Source organism: Suncus etruscus, chromosome 1 (assembly GCF_024139225.1).
Source record: "Suncus etruscus isolate mSunEtr1 chromosome 1, mSunEtr1.pri.cur, whole genome shotgun sequence".
Classification (NCBI taxonomy): domain Eukaryota; kingdom Metazoa; phylum Chordata; class Mammalia; order Eulipotyphla; family Soricidae; genus Suncus; species Suncus etruscus.
The window spans coordinates 206627228-206642744 of record NC_064848.1 but is presented as its reverse complement, the minus strand read 5'-3'; the positions used below and the strand labels follow the sequence as shown (position 1 = coordinate 206642744).

The 15517-nt window shown below is 57.0% G+C and overlaps 1 long non-coding RNA gene across 2 annotated transcripts in view; it reads left to right on the top strand.

The window, feature by feature from the left end:
• Window positions 1-14847, top strand: part of LOC126014010 (uncharacterized) — a 92621-nt gene extending 77774 nt beyond the window's left edge. For both annotated transcript variants that reach the window (XR_007497561.1, XR_007497562.1), the window contains exon 3: window positions 14762-14847. This is a non-coding gene — a long non-coding RNA (uncharacterized LOC126014010). The remainder of the gene's footprint in view (window positions 1-14761) is intronic.
• The last annotated feature ends 670 nt before the right edge of the window (window positions 14848-15517 follow it).

The following is a 15517-nucleotide window of genomic DNA, read 5'->3' as shown; positions in this document are numbered from 1 at the left end:
GCCCCTCCAAGTCTCTCCTTTCTGGATGGAATTGGTTCCGGCCCCTAGATTTACCCTACATTGCCCGATGGTTGGCTCAGGTCTCCGAGACTGCACCATCCGCCCATCAGAGCAGAGAGAAACCACAGCCCCAGATGCAGAGTAATGTCTGAATGTGCCGTCGGTCCTGGGCAAACACACAGACATGCAGCAGGGGCTGAAAAAAATCACTATCTGATGCCCATCAGCCTCACATACTAGAGCATACCAGTGTCCTCAACACATAGGGCGGCTGGTGGAGATGCGGGCTGACAGGTGGCCAAGCTGGGTTCCTGGGCACAGGCAGTGGGAGAAGACCCCCTCGAGGTCTCCCTCTCACCAGCTTTGGGGGCTATAGGTGAAATGTTCCAAATGAATTCTGTTCCCCCTCTCTCCACACTCTGGTCCTGCCATTTCTGTCCATCAGTGTCCCCTGGATTCTGGTAGGGCCATTTCTATGCACCAGCACACACACACACACACACACCACCATGGCTCAGCATTTCCATCCATCAGGAGTCGCAGCCGATTCCTCACAGGCTGATGAGCACAGACAGGCCCTCAGCGCCTCTTCCGGTCAAAACTATTCTGCAGAGCGGGAATGGCCTGGGGGCCGTGAGGAAGCTGCAGGCAGGGCCCGTCTGAATGTTCTGCATGCGGCAGCCTGAGCCTGTGGGCGCATGCCAGGGCCCAGTGGCACTGCCCAGACCCGGTTTCCCGCTCACTGCCCTGAGCTCTGTGGAATCACAGCGAGATACAGGGAAGCGGCCAGAACCCTGGGAGTGAGGGATAATGAGGTGTGTGTGCGTGTGTGTGTGTGTGTGTGTGTGTGTGTGTGTGTGTGTGGCATGACCGCTGAGCAGCTCAAGGCCAGCGAGGTGGCTGCAGAGTGCCTGCCTCATCCTGTAATTCCACACCCCGGCACTTCCCACTTTAGCTCACGTCGATTCGCACATGTACGCAAGGCATGTGTGCGACACACATGTGCATAGATGCAAAACTAATTTTCCATGTGTGTACCATGCATGCACGCAATGAACACGTGTGTATGCACAGTGCAAGACATGCACCGAGTAAATGCGCATGGATGTACATGTATTGCACGACCATGAGAATACACATGCATTGTGATACATGTGTCACAATACACACATGACATGCTTCATGTGCACAAGTACACATCACAATATACATATACACAGCATGCATACACACCCATGTATATACATAGGCCCAACACCACGTCCTACACATCACTGTGCCTTCTCATACAAGTGTGTGTCCTCAGGACCTGTGGCTCCCTGTGTATGGCTCTTGGCATGCCCAAACTCGTGTGTAAGGCTGGCTTTGCACAACACACACACGTTTGGTGCCCACTGTCAGTGTAGCATGTGGAACGGACACCTGCCTGTGTGCATAAGGGCAGCCATGACACTCGGCCCATCCTGCACAAGTTTGGGGTCTCCCACCCGGCCCAGAGACCTGCAGGATGCGGGGCTGGGCCTTGGCTCTGGCATGCAGGGCTAACTCCCATTGAACTTGTACCACACTCTGCTGTCAAGGTGGTGTTGGGGTGTCTCTACCCCATTTCTCCACCATCCAAGGGGTTTTCTGCAGAGAAGGGTTGTGTTGGGGCATCTCCCCCATCTGAGTGGGGTCGGGCTGTGGGCTGTCCTAAGACCCCTCCTCAGCCCTCTCTGCTGCTGACTCTGAGGAATTCGCTTGGGGTGAGCAGAGGCGCCCAGCTGCTCCTCGCAGATGTCCTCGCTCTTGCTTCAGCCTGTCAGAGCTGCCAGCCCGTGAGTCTCGGCACTTCCCGTTCATGCTCTCATCAGATGTGGGGCTCCCTCTCAGCACCTCCAAACCACCACTCTGTCTCAGTGGTGCTGGGCCAAGCTGAGTCCCCTCCTCTGAGTCCTGCTCAGTGGGAAACGGTCTCTCCACAGTGACAGATCCCAGCACCAAAGCACCGGGGCTCCTGCTGGCCCCTTTTGTGGGAGACAGGATGAGGCTGCAGCATGGAGCGTGTGAGCACGAGGGTCTGTGAAATGCATGATGGGCGAATGGAGTAGCACCTCCCTCTCTGCAGGGAGCCATGCATGTTTGGCTTGGAAGGAGCCTGTGGGACCACACCTCATGCGCAAGGACCGAGTGAAAGGCCGTGTAAGGGATGAAGTGGGCCTGGTTCAGGCCAGCACAGCTCTGGCAGTTCCATGACCTGACAAGCATCAATTGAGCTGGAAACGTGTTAACTTGTGAATTCTCACCCCAAATCTGACTCACTCTAAATCTGAGTCCAGTTGGTCAGGGCCACCAACTGGTGACCAAGTGGGGGTCACCAGACTCCAGGGAGTGCAGCCTTTTTTGAGGAAATCCCTGTCTAGGTCAATGGGGTGCCACCAGGCTTCATTGGTGAAAAATTCCCCAGAGAGGGCATTTTCTAAATGTTCTAGAACTTTCTATCTGCAGATGGTTAAGGGAAGCAATGAAACAGTGAGTTCCACTGGGTTGTGGAGTCTGGGAGTTCACTCAGGCAAAGGGACCCCCATGCACAGAACGAGACCCCTTATTTTTTCTTGCTGGTGTGGCCAGGGTTAGGGTTGGTTCTCCAGGGGAGATGTACAAGGCTCAGCCCCCATTGGAGAGGGAGAGACCAGAGTAAGGCTGCTACTGCCTCTCACCCAGAAATTTAGGGAAGGGCAGTTTGGAGGGCACTCAGAAGGCACCATTATGTTCTTTATAGGTTTGGATTATATTATGTAACTTATACCCCTCGATCAGTCCTGACCACCTATACCACCCACACCTGCCACTCACCCTCATCCACCACCCACTCATTCATCTGTACATTCACCACTCACCCCTTCAACTGCTCATCCATCCACCCATCACCCACCCATCCATCCCTCCATCCATTCATCTATCCACATCCATTCATCCATCCATCCATCTACCCACCGACTGATTCATCTAACCATTCATCATCCACCTGTCTATCCAACCACCCATTCATTCATCCACCAATCCATTCATCCATCCATCTATCCCTCCATCTACCAATCCATCTATTTATCCACCCATCATCCATCTGTCCATCCATCCACCCACCCACCCATTACCCTCCTCCTGGACTCAGTTGGGACTGAGGTGCTATCTCGAACCTCAGAGGTTCTCGTGCCCCCTAAGACCATCTCTGCACCCCGGATAGTGACAAGATCCCAGCAAGCCCTTGCCCCAGCCAGGGCAGCCAGAGCAGGATGGTGGGGGAGCCCAGTCCATCCCCCAACAGAAACCTCCTAGAGATGTGAGTCAGTCAAGATGGGTGATGCGTGGTCACTTGGGCTCTGGCACCTTCTCTCCATGCATGTGGCTGCGTTTTCCCAGAATCCATGACTGCAGTGGGCACATGCGGGCACACAGCATATGGCACTGCGGTGAGGCCAGCACACCCGGGGCAGAAACCAAAGATTCCTGCGTGCTGGGCCAGGCTGTTGTCCAGGCAGGCTGAAGGGAAAGGCATCGGGGCCACACCTGCAGCCCCCAGCCGTGCCCTGAGTTTCCGCTGAGTCAGCCTCAGCCTTGCAGCTCCTTTGAAAAGTTCTCAGCCTCCCGCGGAGCACCAGTCAGGGCTGCTGAAATACGAGCACTTCACTTTTTATGGCTCCTTTTTAACTGCCTCCTGAAGGCCGCCAGCCACCAATAAAAGCCCCAGGGCCCTGCAACTCTCTTGTTATTCATTCTGCATCTGCTCTTTCCAGCCACTTCTCCGCCTGCCTGTCGGGGTCCTGGGGAGCCGGGAAGGGAGGATCAGCAGGCAGGGAAGGTGGGTTCTGCCCATTCTTCTGAGCTTGATGAGGGTCTCCATCGGGCACGAAGAGCTGGGAGGAGAGTCCTCTGTAATGTGCTGGCATGGTGGTTTCCTGTGTCTTTCAAGGAGCCTGTGGCTTTAGGGTCTCTCAGGACCACCTGAGAGCTGTGGCTTTGAAGGTGGTTTTGAAGGGGTCAGGTGCCAGTGTTGGGGTCACAGAGGAGCCAAGGGGGCAGGCCTGTGATAAGGAGAGTGACCCTCCGTTCTCCTGCAAAGACCTGCTGGTGTGGCATCACGGGTGTAGGGTGCAGGCAGGAGAACTGGCCCCTTTCTGGCCTTTGAGGTATCTAAACCTAAGCAGTTTTAAGAGAGAAGGTGCCCCTACCAGAGGAGCTTTGGGGAATGGAGACGGGGCACTGAGGAAGAGGGGCTGGGTGTGGCTACGGGTTGGGGGACCCACACTTCAGCTCCTTAGGGCACTGGTGGCACTGGTCCCGGGGATCTGCCTTACCTTGGGCCAGCCAGGGGTGAGCATGTTTGTTGCCATGGCACCAGGCAGGAGGCTGGCATGGCACCTGTGGGTGCCAAGGGACCATTGCCCATCCATCACTCATGTGCTCACATACACACACGTAGGCACATGCACACATATGCATCACATATATGCATGCACACACTGAACTCCCAGAGGGAAGGAAAGTTCTGGAAGGCCTCTTGAAGTGTGCAGGCTGGTGATGCGGACTGAGGGGCCAGGAGCTAAGGCCATGTGATGTAAGGGGTTGCAGCCAGATCCCATTCTCTGGAGTCCTCCAGCCCTGCCTGTCCCTGATGTCCTGTCTGGTGCTTTCTGACAGGGGGCTTGGCCCTGTTTCTCCAGGGGTCAGAATCATGTGACCCGGGGCTGGTACCCAGATGTCATGGAGGTGGGTGGGAGAGATGCATCAGCGTTTGGGGGCAAGATGGTCCCCACTTCTGCATCTCATCTGCTGTTGGGGCTTAAACCCTCACTTGTCTCCTTGACCTGCTCTGCCGGCTCCCTCTGGCTGGTTCTCTCTCTCTTCTCCTCTCTCTCTCTCTGTCTCTCCTCGTCTCTCTTCTCTCTCTGTCTCTCTGTCTCTCTCTCCCTATCTTTCTGTCTCTGACTCTGTGTCTGTCTGTTGGCCTTCTCTCTCTCTCTCTCTCTCTCTCTCTCTCTCTCTCTCTGCCTCTCTCTGTCTCCATGTCTCTCCCTCTCTGTCTGTCTCTACCTCTCTACCTCCCTGTCTCCATATCTTTCACTTCCTGTCTCTCTTTCCCTCTCTGTTTTTTTTTTCCTGTTTTTTTTTGTTTTTGTTTTTGTTTTTTTTTTTTTTTTGGTTTTTGGGCCATACCCAGTGATGCTCCGGGGTTACTCCTGGCTATGTGCTCAGAAGTCACTCCTGGCTTGGGGGACCATATGGGACACCGGGGGATGGAACCATGGTCCATCCTAGGCTAGTGCAGGCAAGACAGGCACCTTACCTCTAGCGCCACCACGCCGGCTCCTCTCTCTGTCTTTCTATCTCCATGTCTCTCCTTTGTCTCTCCATTTCCCTGTCTCTCCCTCTCTGCCTCTCTCTCTTTATATCTCTGTCTGTCTGTCTGTCTATCTCTCTCTGTCTCCACCACGTCTTCCTCTTTGTCTCTGCTTCCCTCTCCCTCTCCCTCCTGTGTCGGGGGCTCATGCTGGCCCTGCACCCCCTCCCTGTCTCTCCCGAGCTCCCCCATATTGATTTATCCCAAACCCTCTGACAGAGCGGCCCGACACTACAATGCTCAGCAACAAGAAGAAATACAAGAGCGAAGGGCAGGTCTCCCTTCTCCTCAGCGGCCTGGTGGCGAGTCCTGGCCTGGAGGCGGGCCAGGGCCCTGGCTGGCAGCTGCATGGCGGGAGGATGGCATGGGAGCCGCCTGAGTGCCAAGTGCCACCTCCCCCATCTTGTCCCCTGCTCCAGGGCCCTCTGGGGAGCTGCTGGAGTGAGGGGACAGCCCAGAGGGTGGAGGGTCTCCTCAAGTCTGTGAGCCTGCAGGGCTGTGAGGCTAGTGGGTCTGTACCCAGGAGTTTCCGAGGTGTTGTTCAGTACTGGGTGATGTCCCCTCCCCCCACCCTGGGGTAGGGGCCTGAGCAGGGCACAAGAAGCTCGGGGAACACTGAGTATGAAGGGGCAGAGAGAGGCTGGGCCAGGAGCAGTCCTTGGCAGTGTTTGGCGTTCCTGGGCAGAGGCCTGGACTCCCGTGGCCCCTGTGAGCGAAGTGGCATCATGGAGGGTGCCCCAGAAACAGGCACCAAGAGGCAGCAGGAAAAGCTTCAGCCTCAGGCTCAGAAGGGGAAAGACTCGGAGTTTTCAGTGTGTGAGGCGAAAACAACACACCCTTCAGGGGCATAGATGCCACGCAAGGGGACTTAGCACAGATACGGTCAGGTAGGACCAAACTGGGGTTCTGAGAAGGTCTGGGTGGCCCAAGGGCAGGAGAGCTGGCCAGCTCCAGGCCCTGAATAGTCAGGCAGTTCCCTGCCCACACAGGGGCTCTACCCATGGGAAGACCCCAGCCATGGCATCAAGAGCCCCCAATGTCCTTCCCAGCACATTCCAGGGGTTCAAGTCCCTGGGGAGGTGGAAAGGTACATCACTACAAAGAATCCCAGGAATGGGGGGCCATAGGGCTGGAGCTGGTGGTGACAACTGGGTGCAGGGGACTCTGGCTCCTAACAAGCATGCTGGGCTCAGCCGCACCCCCATGAGAGTGGAGGAGATGGGTGGGGAAGAGATGATGACAGAGGGAAATTGGGGACTGGAGACATCATGGAGGAAATGTACCCTGAGAGGATGTTGGACACTGTCACTGAGGCTCCATCATAAGTGACTTTGTTATCTCACAGCGATGCAATTAAAGAATTTATTTATTAGAGACCAGAGCCATAGCACAGCGGGTAGGTATTTGTCTTGCATGCAGCCAAGCTGGGTTCCATTTCTGGCATCCCATATGAACCCTTGAACCTGCCAGGAGCAATTTCTGAGTTCAGAGCCAGGAATAGCCCTGAGCACCACCGGGTATGACCAAAACCAAACTAACAAAAATGTTTATTTATTAAAAACACAGGAAAGATGGGGCTGGAGCGGTGGCGCAAGCGGTAGGGCGTCTACCTTGCACACGCTAACCTAGGACGGACCTCAGTTCGATTCCCCCAGCGTCCCATATGATCCCCCAAGCCCGGAGCGATTTCTGATGCATAGCCAGGGGTAACTCCTGAGCGTCACCAGATGTGACCTAAAAGCCAAAAAAAAAAAAAAAATACCCACAGGAGGGGCCGGAGAGATAGCATGGAGGTAAGGCGTTTGCCTTTCATGCAGAAGGTCATTGGTTCAAATCCCGGCATTCCATATGGTCCCCCGAGCCTGCCAGGAGCAATTTCTGAGCATAGAGCCAGGAGTAACCTCTGAGCAATGCCGGGTGTATCCCCCCCCCAAAAAAAAAACCAAAAGAAAAATAACCACAGGAAAGAGGGGCTGGAGTAATAATACAGTGAGGAGGGTGTTTGCCTTGCATGGGATGGGGCCTACCTGGGTTCAACCCCCAGCAGTCTCTAGATTCCCCTGAGCACTGTCAGGAGTAATTTCTGTGCACAGAGCCAGGAGTAATCCCTGAGCACCACCAGGTATGGCCCAAAATCGAGAGAGAGAGAGAGAGAGAGAGAGAGAGAGAGAGAGAGAGAGAGAGAGAGAGAGAGAGAGAGATGGCACATCAGGGTAGATCTGCCTCCTTGGGGGACCCCTGAGGATATCCTACTCAGATGCTCACAAGTTCTGAGGTTCTGTAATGCTGGGTACAGTTGCCAAAGGGGAGCCATGACACTGGGCTCTAGTTTCAGGGTGTGTGTAGAAAGGCTGATGAAAGCCAGGACCGAAGGGTCCCCGCAAAGGATCGGACTATGGGAGACACCCCTGGTCCCCACCTGCCACCGTCTAAACATGTCAGGGGAGCAGACACTAGTGAAGGGGGACCCTTGGAGTGGGGAATGCAGGGCACAGGACCCCCAGGTCCTGTTAAGTCCTGGGGCACCCCATCTCTGTCTCCCCTCTGCACCATTAGCACTGTGGCTCTTCCTGGGTGCTCCCCCAAGGAGGCCGTGAGACAGCCATGGGCTGTGGTGGGGGAGCTCCCGGCCGGAGTTTTTGGCTGACCTCTAACACAGGGCACAGGCATGAGGAGAGGCAGCAAGGGAGGTGACCGCAGCCCCGAGAGTGGCCCAGTGGAGGCTGTTTGGAGAAAAGGCCCCTTAGAGGACCCCCGGGACCGCTCATCCCATCTTGCATTAACGAAGATGATGATCATGATGGCGCAGGAGGGGCCGGTTTCAAGGAGAGGAGTGCAGAGCAGGAATCCAGACACCCATAAATTCTCATCTGAGGCGAGGGCGCTGGGGGAAGGTCAGGCTCCTTCTGAAGGCGCCCTGGGGACTCATCTGACAGGAGGGCGAAAGGACACCTGGGTGAGCAGGTGGACCAAAGTGGATGAGCCCTAGAGGGGTGGGCGGGCGGAGCCTAGGCCTGGTGGGCGGGGCCTGAGGGTGGGTCTGGGTGTCATGAGTGGGAAAGGTCCAATATGAAGACCGGGTAGAGCTTGACTGGGTGGGCAGGGCCTGGCTATGGTTGGGTGGGCCTGGCGTTCTGAGTGGGCGGGTCCTGATATGGAGACTGGGCGGGGCCTGGCTGCAGTGGACATGTCCTCCTGCTACTGAGCTGGTCCCTGTCTCCTGCAGACTCTACCCGCACCACCATCCCCCTGACCCTCCTGCTGACTCAGCTCTCCACTGGCCTTGGCTTCCCTCGGCCCACATGCCGCCCAGAGGTGCCTCTGCCCCGTCCCTGGGCAGTGCGACTCTCCCCGGGGTCCAAGCTGAGAATTTAATTTCACAAAGTGCCGGCTCTGGACACATTCATCAAGTTGATGCTGTTTTCCCAGGTGTAGCCAAATATCTGAGGCCCGAGAGAGACGTGTCCCTCCCCCCTCCACGGCTCCGGTGCCCGCAGTTTGCTCAGATTTTAAAGACTTTCCAGCTTGAGCATCTGTGTAAGGGCCAGAGAGGGTCACAGTCGGCCATGAGTGAATCAAACAGGCCGTGGCAGGGAAGCAGGCCCTGGGACACCCTGGCTGTCTTCTACCTGTTGATAGCTGCACGTGCCAGGGTGGACTGGGCTCAGCCCCAGCGCATCACTGCCTGGTGGTCCTCACTCTGTATATCAAAGTGCAGGGGGGACGGAAAGAGGGATCTGGTCCTGCTCACCCGCCTGGCCACCACCCTGTTGCAATCCCTCTCTTTGCTCCAAGTGCACAGCCAGTGTACCCCCACTTCCTGCCGCATCTACACCCACAAAGTGAAATCTCCCCTTGCTCACCTTACTAACCTCTGTGACCTCTAAAATCCTCTAAAGACTGGGGTCCTCACCCCAATGTTTGCAAAAATTGCAGGTGAGGGTATGATGCATGGGAGGGGGCCAGGCACTACTAGGTTATTTTAGAATGAAAAAGCTAGAGGTGAGACGTTCGGAGACTAAATCAGGGGTCGGGGGAGAGGACAGGGGATCAGGCGATGCCTTGCATGCTGACCTGGCTTCATCCTGGGCACTGCATATGGGGACAGGAGCACAGAACCAGGAGTGACCCTTGCACACAGGAGGTGTGGCTCAAAATCAAACAAACAAAAGGAAAACAGTGAAAGAAATCAGGAGAAGTTAAGGGCACCTGTGGGTCTCTGCTGCTCTCTAGGCAGCTGCCCACCCTGTGAGGACCAGGCTTTGTCCAAAATGTGTCACTGGGATGCCAAGTTGGGCATTCGCCCTTTGGTGAAGGGCAGAACCCAGCCTGGCCCTTGGATTGGATTTCTGCTCAGAGCTTGTCCTCCCAGTCCAGACCTCAAGGCCTGTTTGCTGTGTGGCAGGGAGAATGTCGCTTGCCCTCTCTGAGTCTCAGTGTCCTCAGGAGTGTTTGGTGGTGTCTCTTCTAGCTGACTACAGAGAGCAATGGAGATGGCTGTGGGGCTCACCATGGCCTCAGTATCCCCGACGCAGGGCGTTTCTGTCTGTCTTCGGGGTCTTTCTAGATGGGTTGAGCCTCTGGAGATGAGAGCTGGTGGGGGGGTCCCTGTGTGCCTGTTCCCCCAAGGTCCTGGCAGAGGGGACCCCAATGGGTAAATGTGAGGGACCTGAGGAGACAGAGCCAAGGGCTGGTGACTCTGGGTCGTGCCCTCTGGGCAAGGGGCAGGAAGCTGGAATGCTCAGGAGATAGCCCTGGGTTTGGGCATACCTGGCTCTGGGCAGATGGTCCCGCTCTGGCCAGGCTGCTGGACCCCCGGGACTCCCTACGCACATGAGCACCACCTGGCACAGCCGCAGGGACACCCGGCCCCGTGCGAGGTCCCCGGCTGTCGGTCGTGCGTCACAAGTGAGGGACACGCAGGCCAGCCGGCATTTATAGTTCCTCAGCACCAGCGTTGCAAGGAACCAGAGCCTTAATGCAGCAGGAGGAGGGGCTGGGAAGTACTAATGGGGTCCCCCTCTCCCCAGCCTCCCCGCCACTTGGACAGCCTTGCTCCTCCTCGGGAGAACTGAGAAACCTGCATTTCTCCCTTCCTGCCCGCGCTGAACCGGGGCTGGGGCAGCAGAAGGGGCCGATGCGCTGGGAAGAGGGTGTGAGTTATAGGCCCAGGCACCCTCCTGGCTGTCTCCCACCCCCCCCCCCCATCCACGCACATCCATCCGCCTCCTGCAAGCGCAGATGGTTCATAGTCGTCCATCACGCCGGGGTTTGAGCCGGACAGCTCCCGGCGGGCCGCCCAGCGCCGCTCCCCTTTTCTGCAAGCTAATGGGAACTGCGCACAGACCCGGCCCCCTGTGATGGAGCTTGCGCCGGCCCCACCGTCAGGAATGATTTAGGGGCGAGTGGACAATAAATATCCGGAGGCTTGAGCTCCGAGGGGGGAGGCAGGGCTCCTCATCTCTCTCTCTCTCTTCCTTCTGCATATTTTGAGGGGCAGCAGGTGGGGACATTCCGGGGAACTGGAAGTGGACCTCCCCCCTTTTAGTATTTTCTTCCATGTCCATTCAGAGGTGAGTGGAGTGCTGAGAGGTTGCTGGTGGTGGCTGAGGAGGGATATTTGGCAGCTGGACCCCAACTGGTGGAGCTCTGGCAGGGCTTTGGAGCTGTGGGCACTGTAAGTGTGTGTGTGTGTGTGTGTGTGTGTGTGTGTGTGTGTGTGTGTGTGTGCCGAGGAGGCACCAGCAGGGGGATTCCAAGGTGGCCCCGATCAAGGGCAGTGATGTTTCCTCCAGGTGCCACGGGTCTGGCCACCAAACTCTCTTATCTACAAAGGTTTCCCCTGTGGGAACCTCACAGGCTTCCACGCAACTCATCCCGAGTTTCTGGGGTCCCAGGGTCCCTCCTGCCCAGCTCAGAGCCAAGGAAGCACCTCAGGGACTGGACTAGCACCTGGCCTCCAGGTGGAGGCAGCACCATGCCAGGCGCGTGGGCCTCCCTCCTTGCTCCCAGGACAGCTGCTCTGAGCCCTAGGGTGGCGGGGTTGTCTGGGCAGCATAGTTGGGGTCACTGGCCAGACACCTGCATCTGCAGTCAGCCGTTGTCCATGGGGACCCCTGGAAATCCAGCATCTGTGTCTCCCCCTCGGAGGGTGGTGGGGGCAGGTCTGTGGCTGCGCCTTCACTGTGGAAAACAGGGACCTCACACCTGTACACCTGGAGCCTCCGGCAGGGGGGTGAGTTCTGGCAGCCAAGCCCCCCCTTTCTGCTTGCTCACTGAGGCAGCCGCTTCAGGCTACCCCTGCCCTGGACAGATTGTTCTAGAAGCAGAGAGGTCATGCCATTCTGAAGGCTCTGCTGGCAGGATCCCCTACACCAGAACCTTGATCCCAGGTCAGATCTGCGGGTTCAGGAAAGGCCCCTGCACATAACCCCCACAACCTCAGTGGCCTAGGTGGGACACAGGGGTGAGCTGGGGATGCTTCACTGAGGGCTCAGGCGGAGAAGGGGCATCCTTGGTCTGGCCCCAGCCCTGTAGTCACGACTCATACTCTAGGACAGCAGGCCTACACAGTCACAGCTCACACCAGACACAGGCTTGTCTACCTTCCCAGGACTGCCTGAAGACCTGCAGGCGACTGCACCACCCTTCCCTCATCGCAGCCTTGCACCCACACCCTCCCACATGGCCCCTTCCCAACACACCCCTGCACCCTGGGAACTATAACTCTCACCTCATCCTTCCATGCACCCACCTCTTCCCTGAGTTATGGGGGAGCCTTTCCCGGAGACCTGCAGACCCCCCCCCCCAGCCCACTCCCTTCAGCACTGCCAGCTTCAGGATTTTAACACTGGGCTTGGGGCTCACCCAAGGTCTCAGGGTGACCTTTGGCCTCCCATTTCCTCCTGGCCTCCTTTGACCCAGTAGAACACCCCAGGAGCTTCCAGGCCCAGGTCATTGGTTCATTCAGAAAGCTGCTGTGTTTGATCCCTGCCCCTGCCCCTGAGCTCCCAGCCCCACCCTGTGCCAACAAAAAAGCTTCTGTTTACTGTGGCTCTGTGAGAAAAGAAGGGGGCGTGTCTGCAAAGAAGGGGTACTGAAGGGCCTGGACATGGGACAGGGAGGGACAGCCTGGTCTGTGGGGCAGGGGGCCTGCCACCCCCAAGATTGTGGCTGTGACCACATCTCGAGCACCATAACCGCCTGGTTCCCGGGAGTCCCACTGGCACCTTCCAGCTGGGAAACAGGGACCCCAGGATCAACTCAGGAGGGTCTTCGGGACTCCAGCACTTCTCCATGCCTGCTGGGGACTTGAGGGTCTGTGAGCCCCTGGGGAGGTGGGTGTGCCTGTCAGGGGTCACACGCCCTGCTCCGCCTCCTGCCCCCCAGCTGCCTCTTTGCTTTGAGCTGGCAGGTGGGGCTGGGGCCTGTCTGGTCTCCGGTGGACATAATGCTAAGGACCTGTCTGGGTCAAAGGTTGGGGGGCAGAGAAGGGTCAAGGGAGGCTAAGGCTCCATCTGTGCTTTGAGAAGGTACAAGTACATGCGTGTACGCAAGTGATCATATGTGTATATATGTTTAGGTGATGACATGTATGAATTGTACATGTGTGTGATGTTCATGTGTGGTGTCTATGGTATAGGTGTAGATGAGTATGTACATGAGTCTATGTGTGTAGGTGTGGGTGGTCATGTGTGTACATGGATGAGAACCACAAGTACACTATGTGCTGTGGTCACATACATGCATGTATTTTGTGCTCATAGGTGACTGCATGTGTGATATCACATGCTTGTAATTGTGCATGCATGCACCTGTGGTGACAGTCATGTGTTTACATGTGTGTAGGTGACAGTGCGTGGGGAGTCACATGCATATATGTGTCGGTGATCATGTGTGCAGGTCATGTGTGTTCATGTGTAGGTGATAGTTTGGAAAGAGACAGTGATATATGTGCATGTGTTGGTGATCATGTGTGTACGCATGTTTGTCATGCAGGCAATCACATAAGTATACTGTACATGCGTGCACAGGCAGCTGGGCAGTCAGACCCTGGATACGAAGTTCCAATATGGTCTGGGGTCACTCTGCTCCTCATGGGGTGATGGATGAGCCCCACATATGGGCGCAGGCTGGGGTCTAAGTGAGTCTGGCCGTGGACTGTCGTTTAACCCTCAGACGGGCAACCCTGGCTGCCACAGGTTCACACGGAGTGCGGGGACCATAGTGATGAGTGGGGGAACTTGGTGGGGAGGTTCGAGTCTCAGCCCCACTCCCTGAGCCTTTGAGTCTCTTTTGGGCCCTGCAGTTTGGTCCCCACCTCTTCTGCCAGGATAGCTCAGTTATTGCTTTCAGCTTTGGGCAGCTGTTGGGAGTACATATTGCCTTTTGAGTGGGTGAGGGGGTGTGGTCCTGGGTGAGGAGGAAGCTCAGGGGACAATAAGGGAGGAGCCTTTTCCACTGGACCCCTGGACAGTGGCCCTCCAGCCTACCCCCACCAGCAAAGACCCCGGTGGGGACTCAGTGGAAGTGGGTCTGGCCCTTCCTGCAGGCCACAGAGGTGCAGAGCCTGGGCCGGAAGTCAGAACTCCCATTGGCTTTATGTCCCCGCCTATCTCCAACCAGACCTGGGGACCCTGCAAAGGCTGTAGATCCCTCCCTGACCTGCCGAGCCTGCAGCTAGAGCTGTGGAGCTGAGAGCTAAATAGGGGACTGGGTAGGGGATCTGTGAAGTGGATTGGGGGGCTGTTATGTGGATGGGGCCACTGGTTGGATGGGGGCTGAATGGCAGACAGGAAGGGGTGGGTGAATGGGGTCTGTGAGAAGGGTTAACATCCAGGACTAGGCCAGCACAGCCCACCCCACCTCCTGTGCAACAAGCACAGTGTGGGGAGACCCTCAGAGAGTGGGGGTGATTCCGTTGACTTACCCCATCATGTGCTTGAGGGTGGTGTTGGTGCCAAGGAGGCCCCTCCACCCAGTCCTCTTGGCTACACCCCACAGCTCATTGAACCCTCCCCACACATCCCCAAGTCTAGCTTACTTGAGGGGTGCACCTTGGAGGAGGGATAGAGCTGGGAACCTGTCCCCAGTTAGGCCTGAGGGGGCCTTTGCCATGCTCAGAACTCATGGGGGGGGTATTGGAGCGATACCATAGCAGGGAGGGCATTTGCTTTATACACGACTGATTCAGGCTCAATTCCCAGCATCCCATGGGTGGGTCCCCTAAGCATCCCGAGGAGTAATTTCTGAGCACAGAGCCAGAAGTAACCCCTGAGAACCACCAGGTGTGGCCCCCAAACCAAAAGCTCTTGGGGAAGCACGAGGTGGGCATCTCCTCCCTCCCAAGACTGAATATGGTTTTCTCTTTTGCTTCCCTAGCGCAGTGTGACTCAGCCCCAACTGCAGCAGGAGGACCCGGCCCACAGGCCCCTCGGGGGGACCCTGTCCCAGGACCCGCAAACAGGTGGGTGCCCAACGCCGAGGTCTGGTCCCATCGGAGCTCTTCCCACTTCCAGGGCTTTGGGAGCTGGGGGGTTGGGGGTGTCAGGTGACCCCAAATGAGAGCTATAGGGAGCCACCGTGAGCATGCACCCTGCACCCCCCACACCACCCTTCACTGCACCCCCCAATTCCTTCACTCAAATGCAAACCAGCCGGCGCATAATAATTAATAGCCTGATCAGCAGGCAGGGGAGATAAGTCGATAAATAATTTTTAATTTCCATGGTTGCTCATAAATCCCTCCAGTGTCCTTATCAAACTCTGTTTACAGGAGTCATTTATAGCTCGCAGTTGTTAGAATCCCGCCCCGGACCCAGTTCCCTGGTGGCTGGTCTTTCTGGGATGGGCGGGGCTGGTTGGAAACCGTTGCGGGTCCACTTCCGGGGGCGGGGCCGGGGCGGGGCTGGCAGGCCGGCAGGTCTTCCAGAGTGGAGGAGTAGGTGTCTGGCGGCTCCATCCTCTTCCTGGGGGCGGGTCCGGGGCGGGGCTAACGGCGGGCAGCGCTTTCTGGTTGATGCGCAGCTAGAGCGGCAACTTTTCCGGGTGGGGCGGGGAGTGGGCGGGGCTTTCTACAGGGTAGAGCTTTTTGATTGGTGCGAGGCTGGCTCCGTTCCTTTTCCGGAGGCGGGTGGC